Source organism: Melozone crissalis, unplaced genomic scaffold (assembly GCF_028551555.1).
Source record: "Melozone crissalis strain CALT ecotype California unplaced genomic scaffold, PUWL_Pcris_2 ptg000027l_1, whole genome shotgun sequence".
Taxonomy (NCBI): Eukaryota; Metazoa; Chordata; class Aves; order Passeriformes; family Passerellidae; genus Melozone; species Melozone crissalis.
In genome coordinates this window covers 44,237,871-44,252,098 of record NW_026535805.1, presented here as the reverse complement: position 1 = coordinate 44,252,098, position 14,228 = coordinate 44,237,871, and the positions used below count along the sequence as shown (strand labels likewise).

Genomic DNA, 14,228 nt, shown 5'->3' with positions numbered 1-14,228 from the left:
TTCAATGAGGAATGGACCTGGATGAAGAATAGTAAGAGTAATTTATATAATTTAGGAGTAGATCATGGCACATACTACAAGAACACAATTCAGGCTGCTTGTTCAACTGTTAGCAGTTGGCTTTGACTAACTTTTCAATGGGTGGGTTTACAACTTTAAATTCCAATTATCAGGAGGATCAAAGCAGGTTATGCAATTTCCTAGAATGTTTTTCTTAAAAGGAAAAAAACTAAAAACCAATTCTGTCACTCAGCATTAGCAGGCTCAAAACCTTAGCCCTCAGCAATGCAAATAAAAAGCACTTAGGCTGCTGAGAGAAGATTATTACCCTAGAGAGGAGACAGGCAACTGAGAGGCAGTGCTGCCTCTCCTCCCTTTGCTGTGATTGCAAGGGGAGGAAATCCGGCATTAGGTATTGCCTAGAAGAAAAACCGGCTACTGTGGCCGAGGGCTGAATGCATATATTCAAAGCAGAATAATTGTCTGTGACTACCTCTGCCTGAACAACTGCCAGGAGGTGCCAGCTTATGCTGCTGCCTCCTTAGTGTGAACCTTGAAAATGTTTGCAGCTGTTTTGAAAGATGGTACTTCAATCAGGATGCCATGAGAGAAGTCTGGGACATGGATTTTGGCAAATTCTTATGGCTATTGTAAATGAGGAATGTGTGCTTTACAACAGGAAAAGGTCACAGGCCCCTTTTAGTGAAAAGCTACAACATAAGAAAATACTGATATGTGAAGTGGATTTTACCAGCTCTGTAGTCACCAGCCTCATTTCTCATCAGCTTCTCTGGGCACAGATAGCCTGAGATCTCACAACTGAGGACCTGAGGGATTGAACTGGTAGTTTTGCTCAGAACTAGAAAAGATGAAGGAATTGATATAGCTTTGTTCACAAGCTTCATGTGTCCAAGCTTCATTTGTGTGAGGCCACTGCATGAACCTGAGTTAATTTTACTCAACACTGAACTTTCTACTGTGCACTGTTTCTCTGCTTCATCATTTGATGCAGCAAATACGTAAACACTAATGTGTAAAAATCTCAAAGGAATGAGTGCAGCAAGACATCTGATCATAAATAGAAATTATAAGTAGAGTAGCACTAGGCAGGTGCTAGAAATGCTGAGGTCTCCACTCAAGGGTAAACCAAACCTCTCCTGATTTATAAATGAAATAAAATTTTGACAGATAATTGACAGATAATTTCCATAAAATACGCGTGATTTTCTTTTTTGGGAAAAGGTGTGTTTGGTTTTGATTTGTTTTTTTTATCCTGGTAATTGCTTTTACTGGAAGTTGTAAAGTGCTATGAATGTGCAAACACAATCACTTAGTCATCATTCAGTTGTCTAAATGTTTGCCATGTCCAAAGTTTGGCTCCAGCTATCACTTTGGAGCGGGTAGGTCTCCCTTGTGTACTGTGTCACCTCTGCCAGTCCTGTGCAGATGCCTGGGAAATACAAGTTGCTTAAGAGGCGTGATATATGTTAGGCCAGGCAACTGAATTTCTCTCTATCTTCCATCATCTTTGGAGATACAGGACTTGAAGCTTAATAATATTTTCATATATGATCTAATTTTTTCAAAGAATCAGACACCTCACCAGAAGAAACAATAGAACAGTATCAAAATCATCTGGTGATAATGCATTATCATCTATCACTCCCATAGAACTAAGAGCAGTCAACACCTCAATCAGCATTAATTTTAGAAGTTCTCTTAGTGCTCTGACTTCAGCAGTGGTGATGATTGTAAGATGACATCAATATAATTTGTTTTTAAAGGCATATTTTTCTGCATTCATAGGGGCAATGTAAATCTGGGACACATGATTTAGTGTTGTACCCTAGATACTCAAATACCAGAAGCAAAAGGAAGTGATTATAGGAAATAAAATGAAATATGTCTGGTTGAATTATTTTCAAGGTCTGAAAAGGCAGATTCCTTTTCTACAGATATACAACTGCCAATATTGAATTCAAGCAAAGCTAATTGTTTTAGACAATGTTTTAACAGTGCTATTACTTATTCTACAGGAAAGTCTTCTGAGTTAGTGCCTGAATTTTGCTTTCCACTCAGTTCATTTTCAGGATTTTTCTCTTCTACAAAGAAAGTTTTCAGGATGAAAAAATACCTTGATGCAACACTGAAATTGTGGTTGCAAGGAAATTTTGAACACTGCCTATGTGAACTGCAAGACCTCTGCACCCACTCCAGGAAACAGTGTCCCAATGGAAGATGTAAAGGAAATGGTTTTACCTGTAAAGAATACCCATAGATATTACTACGTGGTAAGTGAAAATCTAAAAAATTAATACAAGGCAATATATAAACCCAAGGAGACAAAACTGTAGTTATGTAAAGGCCCACATACACTTTTCCCCCCTTACTTTTGATTTAACTCAGAATGCTGTATTTTTTTCATATCTCAGAGAAAAGTAGCTTTAATTTTCTTGAGAAAAAGGACTTTCTTCCTCGACGAGTTTAAAAGAAAAGTTAAACATTTAAGGTGCACTTTCACAACTTGATTAACAGAGCAAGGTCTGTTGTGTGTGGATTGTTCACATAGCTCTTAATGTTACTTGCCAGCACAGCCCTTGGTTTTTTAATACGAGCCCTAAAATAAAATAACATTGTTTTTCTCTCCACCCCCTCTCCCTCTGTTGCTTTCAAAATGTATTTTGGTGGAGGAGAAGGAAGTTTATTTTTCTTGGCTTTTCTGGGGTTTGTTTTTCTGAAGAGGCACCAGGGTGGCAAGGGGGAGCAGTGGTGGGGACTCTGGCTCCTTGGGCACCAACAGCATCTCTTTCCCTCTGACCAGGCAAAGCTGCTTCCTCTCCTTTTCCCTCCCCTGCCCTCTTTTTGGGCAGCTGTCCCACTGGTTGTCCCCCTCCCTCCTTTTCCAGCAGAAAGGGGATGCAACCTTTGCAAACCGGGCAGCCACCCCAGCAGGGGCTGGTGGCGAGGACCAGCTGCCAGCCTGCGGTTTCATGAGGCTGTTTCAGTCCCTCTTACCACACTTTGTCATTTTGTCCATCATACAAGCTGAAGTGAATGTTTTCTGATCATTATCTCAGAACTTCAGCCACAATCTACTGTGGCCAATGTCTGTCTGCTTCCTTCCCTCCTCATGTTATCAAGAATCTGATACCTGCCCTGCTACAATGACTTTGACCCTTCAATTTATTATTGCATTTAGTGAATCAAAATGCTCCAAACAGGAATCTCAAAACAAAACAAATAAAACCATTTCTTGATGCTGCTGAAAACTGACCTTCATGTGCCACCCTGTCCTCCTTCAAGGCCTGCTAAACCGACAAGAAAGATTCCCATTAGTAAATCACTATTGGATCATTAAACCTTTTTAAGGCAGTGTGTGCCTTACCAAGAGAATGAGGATTACGACACAGCAGTGGCTGCTGCCCACCGACAATCATGGGAACCGACCTCAGTAATAAATCCATTAATTATCTGCCTCACTTTGACCGGTTCTCACGCCAGAGCCGCTCCTTTGATGTGACCGTCAAAACCCAAGGATGCCCGATAGCAGTAGCCACCAACAAAACAAAAGAGAAGTAATAATTCAATATAAATATGTAAGACCTGCTTGCCCATATGCCCAGCTTTTGCAGTGGAGTGTTTCTGTGCCTGTGGTTCAAACTGGAGGCAAAAAAAAAGGGGAAATAAAGCTCTTTTTCTCCTTTACATAACCTTTAAAGTAAAGAAGAACTAGGCATGTTAGAGAGATTTTTTAGCTATTGTTGACATGAGTGACTTTTTCCCTGTTGCTTTTCAAAATCAGTGTGACAGTTCATCACCAACATGACTTAGAACTTGTGCCGCGAAGGAACTAAGGATGTCCTTCTGAGGGAAACAGGGGAACTATTCCTCTTCAGTGTGATTATTTGTATAAACAAAATTCTTTATGCATTTAAGCCCCCTGCAGGACCAAAATTTTAGAGGATGAATTTTTGTCCGATTTTTAAAAGTTTTGGGTGTCAAGCTACTTTTTCAGTGTTTAAATACATCGGAAATACAACTTTTTTGTTAATTCACTTCTTGGCTACTCACCTGTAAAGTGGGAATAGTGTTAATTAATATTTTTCCTTGATCTTGTCTAATTAGACCACAGACCCCAGGGGAAAGACTAGTTCCTAACTCATCATAACCTTAGGAGCACTTTTAACTCAAGTTTCTATCCCTTACCATAAGCCTTTGATTAATAGAAGACAGTAGCTCTCCTAGAGCCCAGATGCTACTGAGGGAGGCAAATTCTGATGGCATAATGGATGACTTGGAAGGAAAGCCCCTTTGAATGTATGACCAGAAGAGAAGTAGAATTCATGCAATTGCATTTAATCATTTGGCTTTTTTTTTTTTTTTGAGGATCAGCAAACTGTAATAAACAGTAGTTACAAGAGATTTTAAGATACCTGGTTTATCTTTAAGATACCTGGATTTTGCCTTCATCCACAGCAGAACCACCAGCCACTCCTTTCCCACCAAAGACACACTTACGGGATCATGATGGTAAACCCAAGAGAGACCACTTCAGAACTGAGTTTGGCATGTGCACAGAGTCTCCCTGTGAGCCCTGTGGCAGGTAGGGGAGTCATGGTGACAGAAGCTCAGGAGCTCATATTCATCTTCTCATGTGCTTCACACTCTTCTTCAGCCTGGTAACTTAAGGGAAGATGAGTGCAGTGTGGTAGGAGGGATGAAAGCCCTTGCTGCAGCAAGGAGCTCCATTTTGATTGAACCAAGGCCACAGTCCCGACAAATCTGAAACTGAGACTTACTACCTGGCTTGGAGTAGAGAATGAACAAACTGCAAAACATCATCCTGATAGAATTAGGCAGGTGGTTTCTTATCTGAGCAGACAGGCAGATCATTCCTGTTTTTTCATTTATGTTGCTGGATCTCTTGTGCAGAACTGCAGCTTACGCAATACAAATTATGCCAGTTATGGAATACAAAGTTGTAATTTCTGTAAAAAAATCCCTTGCAAAGGGTGCAGGGGCAGTTTGGGTAGACAGCCACAAAGGCACCCTGCTGTGGCCACCCTCCAGCCCAGCTGCCTTGTCCTTGTCTGGGGTGCTGCTATTCCCAGCTACATGCAGCAGACAGCACCACCAGCCAGAGCATGTGTTGTAATACCAATTTATAGTCTGTTATTATTTTCCTCCTTTGGGGGGAAAACTGGAATCTCCCAGCTCTGTTTTCCTGCTAGCAAGACAAAAATTAGGCACAGCATAATAACGTTGTCAATATAGTTTACTAAAGTGTGATTATTCAAAAGAGCACATGGGAAACAAAGCGTGGAAAGGCAGAAGGTAATGATTGACTGTAGCCACAAGGCAGTATAAAAAGGATCTAGAAAGCAGATTTGCAGCATGCAAGAGAAAAACTCAGACTTTTAAAAGGATCAGAGCTTTCATAATTTCATGATCAGAGTACTTCTTAATAGGACATGGCAACTGCTCCTGTAAAAGGACTTGCTGGAAAATAGTCCTTGGACAGTATTATCTAGATTTGGGAGTGGTAATTAAATCTGTATTGGACTTTCAATAACATTACCTTAAATAAACTGCCTTGGCTTGCATAAAATAGTTTCTGTTTAAACATAATTTAGAGTAAATTTTCCAACTGTAGTTCTCAAGGAACAGTCCTGGCAGGATGTGCAGTGACGTTGTCATATTTTTTTTTTATCTTATTGTCTAGAACGTGTTTCAAAGTGAATCTGTGGCTTGGGAAGAAATTTACAGTTGTGTTTTATGACATCAATATTATATAGAAAGAATATTGGGACAGATAATAGGACAGGGGGAAAAAAAGCCTGGAAAAAGGACCGTGTGCCTGAAAGCATCTTTTGGGTTTGTTTTTCCTTCCACCCCACCAGTTTAATAAACACTTTGCCTTGTTTGTGTCCTTTGACTGCCATGGTGACAGCACTAATGTTATAGCACAGACTGCTCCCATGGCTCACCAGCCTTGTGAGTCTGTGCAGAAGGGAAGGGAATGAAACCTTATTTTGTGTCCTTGGGTAGCTGATGCCCCGGTATCCTGACCTGGGATGCAGAAATTGCGGTTCCCTTCTTCACCTTGGCACAAACTTTGTGCATGACCTTCAGTTCAAAACCTACAGGTGAAAAGCAGAGGTGCTGCTGTGGGGGTGAAAAACAGAGTGGCTCTGGGGGTGAACATGTTCAGGGACACATGGTCTTTGTCACTCTGGTAATGGTATGTGTCCTCATTGTATTAATGCCACAGACAGGATGAGGTGATGGAGTCCGAGTCACACTCCTGATTATACTTTGTGACCTTTTTTTTTTTTTTTTAATGTTATATTGACTGTTTAAAGAAAGCTTGTAAAGTTTCCATATACAGCATTCGACTCAGAAACTATGCCGTGATTTGCCGTAATAAAAGCTTCATTTGTACATGAAATTTGCTTCATCAGCAAATACAAGTCCTACATTGCTCTATAGCTCGTTGGAATGAAACGGGCACGACGTTAACTTAGGGAGCTGGCTCTGAAACCTCCAGAGGAGGGGCTGCTCTGGGAGCCGCGGGCGGGTGGCGGCAGACGCAGGACCGGGATGCCACCTCGTGGCGTGTTCCTACAATATTTATATCGCTAGGCAAAGAAAGGCTCCTTGCCTTGGGGAGGATACCACGGAGTTGCACTTGTTTATATCCACAATAAAACAGACAAAAAGGCGATAAGTGGCCAAGAGAATTTCCTGGGAACAGAATAAATCTAACGACTGCATGACTCTATGCCCTTCAAACAGAAGTGAAATATGACGGCAAGTAGAAAATACGACTATAAAAAAAGAGTGGGAACTTCCATTTTCTAAAGAATTGCTAGTTGTAAAACTCATGCAAAATTTTGTGTTCACTCACAGCCAAGATACTTCATATAAGATTGGAAAAAACTTACAAAGTGGAACTATTGTAGGACTATAACTTAAAAGAGGTAGCAAGAAAGAAAAGTTGACTCAGCTGCTAGTTTAAGTTCATCTACAGTTCAGGTATTTTCCTTATAATTCTTATTTCTTCTGCAGTTCATTTCCATACCTTTGCAGTTCATTTCCAACCCTTCCGCAACTTTGCTGTGACATGGAAAGCACTTCGTCACCCTTATGATGAAGAGCAGACATGAAAGTGAAAATATTTGCGAGCCAGTATCGCAAAATCTACCACAGTGAGAAGCAAATTCAGCTACACTTTGAAAATGTGTTATTAATAATCTTATATTTGTTTGAAATACCTCTGCTATTGCCAGATCACTTCTGTCATGTGCTTTTGATGGCTCTGCCAGTCCTAGGTGTGCAAATGTCCTACTACAAAATGAGTTAAAGCAAAAGGAAATGCTTATTTTGTTCCTATTCTGTAAAGCCAAATATATGCCTTTTCTGGGAAGGTAGTTAACACCTGAAGTTCATTTTACCTGCTTCTAAATTGCCCATTATTTTCTGACATAGAAAGCAGCAACTTCTTCCACCAACTTGGTAAGGCATTTCACTGAGATCAAAGAGGGAGAGAAGAATCTCAGAGCCCCACACAGTTCTAATGAGCAGGTAAACTGTTAATTATAGGGGAAAGTGCAGGATGAAATAATATAATTGTGACTTTCAGGATCTTAGGAGATCCACTGAGCCATTCCCCTTGCCCAGTCTGAGAGACTTGATAACTTGTCCAGCCCACTCTCAAGAACCTCCAGCCATAGGAATGCAATAATTCCTTGCGTGACAACCTGTGGACCTGGTGTTTAACTACAATTTGGTGGCACATTTTTTTTATATCTTAAGGATGACAATAGCCCTTTTGACTGTTTGCTTTCTGCCTTAGAGCAAAGGTGATCCCTTCCCTTTGAATCACCTTGAAGCTTCTTTTCATAAAGAATATAGTGGAGAATCTTTCCCAGGAGACACTCCTGTCTGCAGTGGAGGGCAGCCTAGGCTCTGACACGCCCTGGGAAAGGCAGCCAAAGCCATTATTTCCAGTGGTGCTTTCACATCAGGCACCCTAAGGAGAGCGTGGCTCTATCCCCTTGGCACCTCACTTCAGGTACTTGCAGACATTGATGAGGTCCTGTCTCAGCTGTCTCGGTCAAGGCTGAACAGTCTCAGCCTCCTCATCCTTTCCTCATAAGAGAGATGTTCCAGCCCATACTAGGTCCCTGCTGCTGTGGCTCAAAGATTCATGATAGCACTAAGCGACCATTCAGCTCTGGGGGGGGAAGGTGTGGGAGCATGGGAGCACCCTAAGCTGTTAGAGAAGTCAAAAAAAAAAAAAAAAAAAAAAAGGAGTTATGTTATTTCTAAATGCATGTGGCCCTCTAGGTAGGCCTCTGCTGACTTCCAGAATCCGTGTGGGTGGGCATGGGATGTCTATAGGCAGTGCTGTGACTGACTGAAAGATTTCCAGGCACCTGCTAATGCTACACCTTCCCCTGCCCACCAGCACAGGGCGCTGACATTTCGGGCACGATTTGTGCACGATTGCTCCAGGCTGTCAGGTGTGTGCTACTACCCCCGAGCCTCGGGCTCGCACAGCAGCCGGCCGATCGTCCCAGAATTGTAAGAGCAGAAAGAGAGGGCCGGAGAGAGTCTTAAAACAAAACAGAGATGAAGGAAGGGGGGGGGTGGTAAAGACAAGAAAAGAAAGATTTCCCTGACCGGGAATCGAACCCGGGCCGCGGCGGTGAGAGCGCCGAATCCTAACCACTAGACCACCAGGGATCCCGATCACCCTCTCTACACTTTTTTCTAAAGAAGCAGTGATAGTACGCTCTCCCTCCTTCAATGATCTGTCCCTGCTTTCTTCTTGTGCTCCTACCTTCCAGGCAGTACCAAGTCCTGGAAGCAGGTAGATATGGAGAAGGACGTTGTATTCCACCCCACGGAAGAGAATAGCGGCGGCATGCTGGGGAGGAGAGGGGGCCGCCCAGGCGAGGCTGGTGAAGGGCCCTGGCCGTGGGCGGAGGGCGGGATGGTGGAGGGGCAGCGGGCAGGACGGAGCCTCGGGCGGGAAGGAGCGGCCAGCCCGGCGGTGCTGCAGCGGGAGCGGGGGCGGCTCTCACAGCGCCACAGGCAAGAGCTGCGCGGCCGCGGCAGGACCGGGGGGGCTCGCAGGAGGGCGCCCGTGGCCACTGCCGGGTCTCCGTCTCTTCTTCCGCCAGCGCTCTTCCCGCTGCCCCCAACCGGCGCGGGCTTCGCGCGGGTGTTTTCCCTCATTTCGCGTTGCCTTTACAAGCCGGTCGTGACACCGTCGTCTCTGTACGGGGTGTCGCTGTCGCAGCTGTCAGCCGAGCGCTCTGCACCGCACATCCCGGCGGCGGCTGCCGGGAGCAGAGGAACGCGGCGCTTCCCTCCGCGCCGGCCTGGTCGCTGCACGGGCAGGCTGTGGGAACACCTCAGCTTGTCCGGGTTCGGTGCTAGGCCAGCAGGGAAAAGCGGCTCCAAAGGCCTCTCTCACCTGGGAGCCAGTGGCTCCACAGAGGGGATCGAAGTTTGTGTTTGCTGGCCTTGATCTGCCGCGGCCTCACACGATATTTATTAATTTGTGAGCTTGGTTTTTTTTGTAAGGTCTGTGTGAGTGGAATCAAAGTGGCCAGTGCTGTGGATGACCTCTGTGTAAAAGCTCTTTCCTCTGGCCTGTTATTTTCATGAACATAGAAGATCTAAGAGCTGAACTAGCAAAAATAATATTCCCTATTTAGGCAGAGTCCAATGATACAGGAGGGTTGCGTTTGCCCGAGCAAATTTCGCTAGTTCTCAAACCCTTTGCCTCTAAAATGCAAAAACCTTTCTGTGTCAAGATAGATAAGCTTCAGACTGTGTGCTTGTCAACTGTGCAAATATGCATTAGCTGATCTTCAAAACCTTCAGAGTCTGAAAACAAATTTAGGGGATAATTTTCTTCTGGGAGGAGCGAAGGAGGTGGAAGGTGTTTGGTTTCCATCTCATCAGCATCCCGGTTAAGCTGATGGTTCATTTCATCACAAAACATTTACTGTAGCAGTCTAAAACAAAATGTGTGTCTTGATTGTGATGAAGCTTTCTTTGGTCTAAATTCAGCAATTTTACTGTGCAGTGAGAGAGATAACAAAATATGAGGTGAAAAATGTCTTATATATGCAGGAACAGCTTTTCTCATAGGATTGACAGCATCCCCTTTGGTAAGACAAAGGCATTTCAGACCCTGAGGAGCCAAAGCTGTGTTGGGCTGGAGGCTGAGGTATCACTGTGGCCTGAGGCCACTTCACAGAGGTGGGTCTGCTTAGGTGAGAGAGGTCAGCTGCTTCCAGCAGGTAATCTGTGCCCATTGCTGAAGAGAAAGCTGAAGTGGGACCTGGTTTCCTACAGAGTGAACCTGCCAGGAACACCAGCCAGATATTGAGGTGGTTATACTGCAGAAACTGAGTTAGCCTTAAGAGTTTGTATACTCCACTAAGTCCACAGTGTTGTGTTTAAAAGCATAGGCTTCTCTACTTGCTGTGCATCTCAGGTGGGTTTTGGAGGGGTACTTACTTCTGTGGCTGTGATGTTAGCAGCACTGCAGACAGCTAGGTTAGAACAATTCAAGGCCCACAGCAGCTGCATTGGCAGGATTGAAGATAAATGTAACAGAATGGTCATTGCCACCCCTAAGAGTGTCTCTGTTATGTGACGCCACAGGGGAAGGCAGGGGTGAGTCCCTTGGTTCTTAAGGTGCCTCAATGATGGAGATCAAATACTCCCTCTGACGATTTCAGAAAAGTCGCTGAGCCTATGAAAAATGTGATCTTATGCCGATGGCAGGGTGGGCAAATGTGTTTTGCCCATGCCCTAAGTAGCTGTTAGATGTAGAAGCAAAGCAATCCTGCTCTGTTGTGCTTGACAGTTAGCAAACCACTTTCCAAATGAGTAATATATCTTACTAAATTTCTCCTGAGCAGTGGAAGGGTTGTTAATTACAGCCACAGGAGCAGTGAGAACTAAGGTATGTACAAGACAAATTTACTGAAATAGCAAATATTTTCCTTGATGTTAACCTCAGAGGTGAGGGCTGACCACTAGACCATCATGAAAATAGCACTGAGAGTCATATGCTGCCTAGTTATTTTTAGAAATGGCTTTCTTTGCTGTACAAGTCATGTGCACTGACAAAAGATTGTGCCTCTCCCCTGGCTTCCTGCATCCGATAGAGAAGTGCATCAGTGAAACTGACAGTGATTCAGCCTCCTGCCAGCACAGAAGCAGCCAGTGCCTGTGCCTGCATCCCTGAGATGGTAGCTGGAGAAAAATGATCTGCCCAAAGGCACCAGGAAAGGAATGTCAGAGGCCGATGTTTCTTTTCACCTAACGCTGGTGTGCCTGTGAAACTGAGTGAGTAGCATTCAGTGTTAGAGGTACTGGAGCACAGCTGTCACACTTTGGTAAATAAGGCTGAATTTTGGAACCTGAAAAATCAGAGCAATTCCTTTAAATGCAAGCTGTACAGCAGCGTGCAATTAACTTGTCTGTTCCATGTGAATACATTACATATTATTATAACTTTAATTTGACACGCTGATTGATGTGTGACAGTAGGCTTACGGTGTAAAAATGAGTAAGAATAACATCAAAGTAATATGCTAAGTTATGGAAAGTATATAATTTGAGTATGTATGTAATATATAATGGTAAGTACAAATTTTCTTTAGTACGTGGGGTACATGCTTTAGCTATAGTGAAAACCCTTGATCTGCACAGAAACTGCATTTATCAGTCCTCTCTTTCCTCAATTGTGTGCTTCATGAGTAAAGTCTTGGTATCAGATTTTCATCTGTGAGTTCGCCTGACTTGTAGTTGTACATCATCCCAGTTTCAAGGAAGTGGAAAGGAGAAGGAAGGAGGAGATGATGCACAGTCTTTTGCTATTTTATGTTTAATTTCCATGTATGGTCAGATTGGTGACCTAACTGTTGGATTATAACAATTTTCTGGAGGAAAACGCTATTGTACTTCGTTATCTTATTATATCTGTTTTAACCGCAGTAGTGTTTTGATGGAAATAAAGTGAGGAGAACCTGAAGAGGCGTTGTCCAGAGGTCCCAGCTCCGAGAGCAGATTCCCGGCCGTGCGGTGCCTGCTCCCTGTGCCTGCAGTGTGCAGGGGATGCGACGCGGAGACGGGCAGCGCCACGGCTCGGGGTCGGCAGGGCGCGGCAGTCCCGCTCCTGGGGGATATTTTAATGGTCCTGAACAACGAGACGGGGAGCAACCAGCAATATTTTACAGTACTTACTTTATAGAAGTACTTTCACACGTTCTTGTATTCTTTTTTTTCAGCCTCCGTTCTTCCCCTGGCACTACATTTGATATAGTAAAGCCTGGGCCAGCTTCTTTTCCCTTTTAGCCTGTGTTAAAATGCACGTGATTCTGGGGTTTGGGATAAAGTGTGGCAGTGAGGTGCTTCGTGCAGTGTCCACTGAGCTACCTTAGGTGAAACAAGTAGGACTTTTTTGTCATCTCCTCTTGTATTGCAGCAAATTCCATTTCTTTTTATAGTCTTTCTTCAGTTGAGCATTTTGAGAGCTACTTCTGGTTTGCTCTTCTAGACAGAGAAATAGGTGCACAGAATCAGTTATTAGGGGAGAATTTATTATAAAAGTTTCAAGCTATGGTCTCTTTCTCATTTTTTGTAAAATTTGTGGAAAATTTCACTACCTCTGTCACATTGAGTTATAGCTAGACAATCAATTCAAAGTTAAAGGGTGAGCTGGGGACACTCTGAAAATTCATCATTACATAAACCAAAGAAACCAGGCTAAGAATAGCCCTCAGTGCAGAAGGATCAAGCAGAGCCTCAATTATGTATGCATAAAATCTGTCTGTAAGAAACCCATTTTGTGACTACTTCATGGTGAATAATGGTAGAAGTAATAGGCAAAAACAGAAGGGATAATGGAAATAAAAAGAAAGATTGGTGTCACCTTTATTTTTGTATTCTTTCAAAACTGGACTGTTGTAACAGTCAAGGTTGTCAGTGTAGTTTTTTATGGCAGGTTGTCTTTCTTAAATAAATGAGCCATAAACTAACAATTACAGATGTAAAAAAAGAAACAAAAACTACATGAACTACACAAGCAATACAGTATTTTTTCTGCTATTAGTGTAAGCTGATCTGAATGCAGGCCACATACAGTATGTTTACTGTACCTCTAGCAATTTTTTCTCTTGAACGTATGTAACTCTGTTAATGTACACTGAAGCACAAGATCAAAACCCATACAAATGTAGTATTTCAGTATCCCAAATCTGTTCTGTCTTTCATGTGTGGTTATACATGTGTGTTTGTTTGAGAAATATTTTTCTAGGATAAAAATTCACAATTTGGAAGTGATGAAAATAGCAAATTTACATTTTGTCTCCATCAAAATAATGCAAACAGTGATAAAACAAATGTGCTCAATACTGAAAACATGAGCAACTGATTTTTACTGAGCAATATGAATTTAAGATTTTCTCTGGTAAAGATATTCTAAGCATTGATAACATGAAGACAATTAATCAAATGGTGTTAGAGCACTTGTATTCAAATGAATTGGCAAGGAACATATTGCCATGGGAAAGAGCAAACCATTCAGACTGTCTGCTGTCCTCTATACTGCAGTGAGACTAAAACTAAATTTTATTTCAAGGGTGATGTGTGTGTGTCTAATTTACCTATTATCTGCCTATCTCATGTTCATCATTGCAACAGAGAGGCAGGCATTACTGAGTACTTCAGAGTCAGTAAAATAAAAGAGTGTGTGACGTGCCACTCACATAATGACTTCTTCCAGTGACATGAAGTCTGTGGGTTTGAGCCACAGGCAATGACCCACAGTGCCATAACCAGAACTTGTACAATGCTTCTGTACCAGTCCTAGCCTGCTTATCCTGCTGCTCTGACAGGAATTTGACTGATTTCTCCCCCATGCCAGCAGTCTAGAATGTGTATTTGATATGCTCAGGGCAACATAACTACTATAGAAATGCACAGTTTCTTTGCTCTATGGAGTTCATGCATTGTCTTCATAGAGCTTTCTACACTGTGTAATAGAGGTGACTGTGCTGGAATGATGATGGACAGCAGACTGGTACATTAGGACAGGGATAGCTTTTCTGGAGCTAAAACAAGCTGTTAGTCACTGTCACTGTTGTGCAAGTGTGGCTAAGAGATAAATAGGGCTTCCACCACTTTGATGGATAGGG

The 14,228-nt window shown here is 43.0% G+C and overlaps 1 non-coding gene across 1 annotated transcript; it reads right to left on the bottom strand.

The window, feature by feature from the left end:
- Positions 1-8,676: 8,676 nt before the first annotated feature.
- On the bottom strand, positions 8,677-8,748 carry TRNAE-CUC (transfer RNA glutamic acid (anticodon CUC)). Its single transcript has one exon. It is a non-coding gene; the product is annotated as a tRNA-Glu (tRNA).
- Between the last annotated feature and the right edge of the window lie 5,480 nt (positions 8,749-14,228).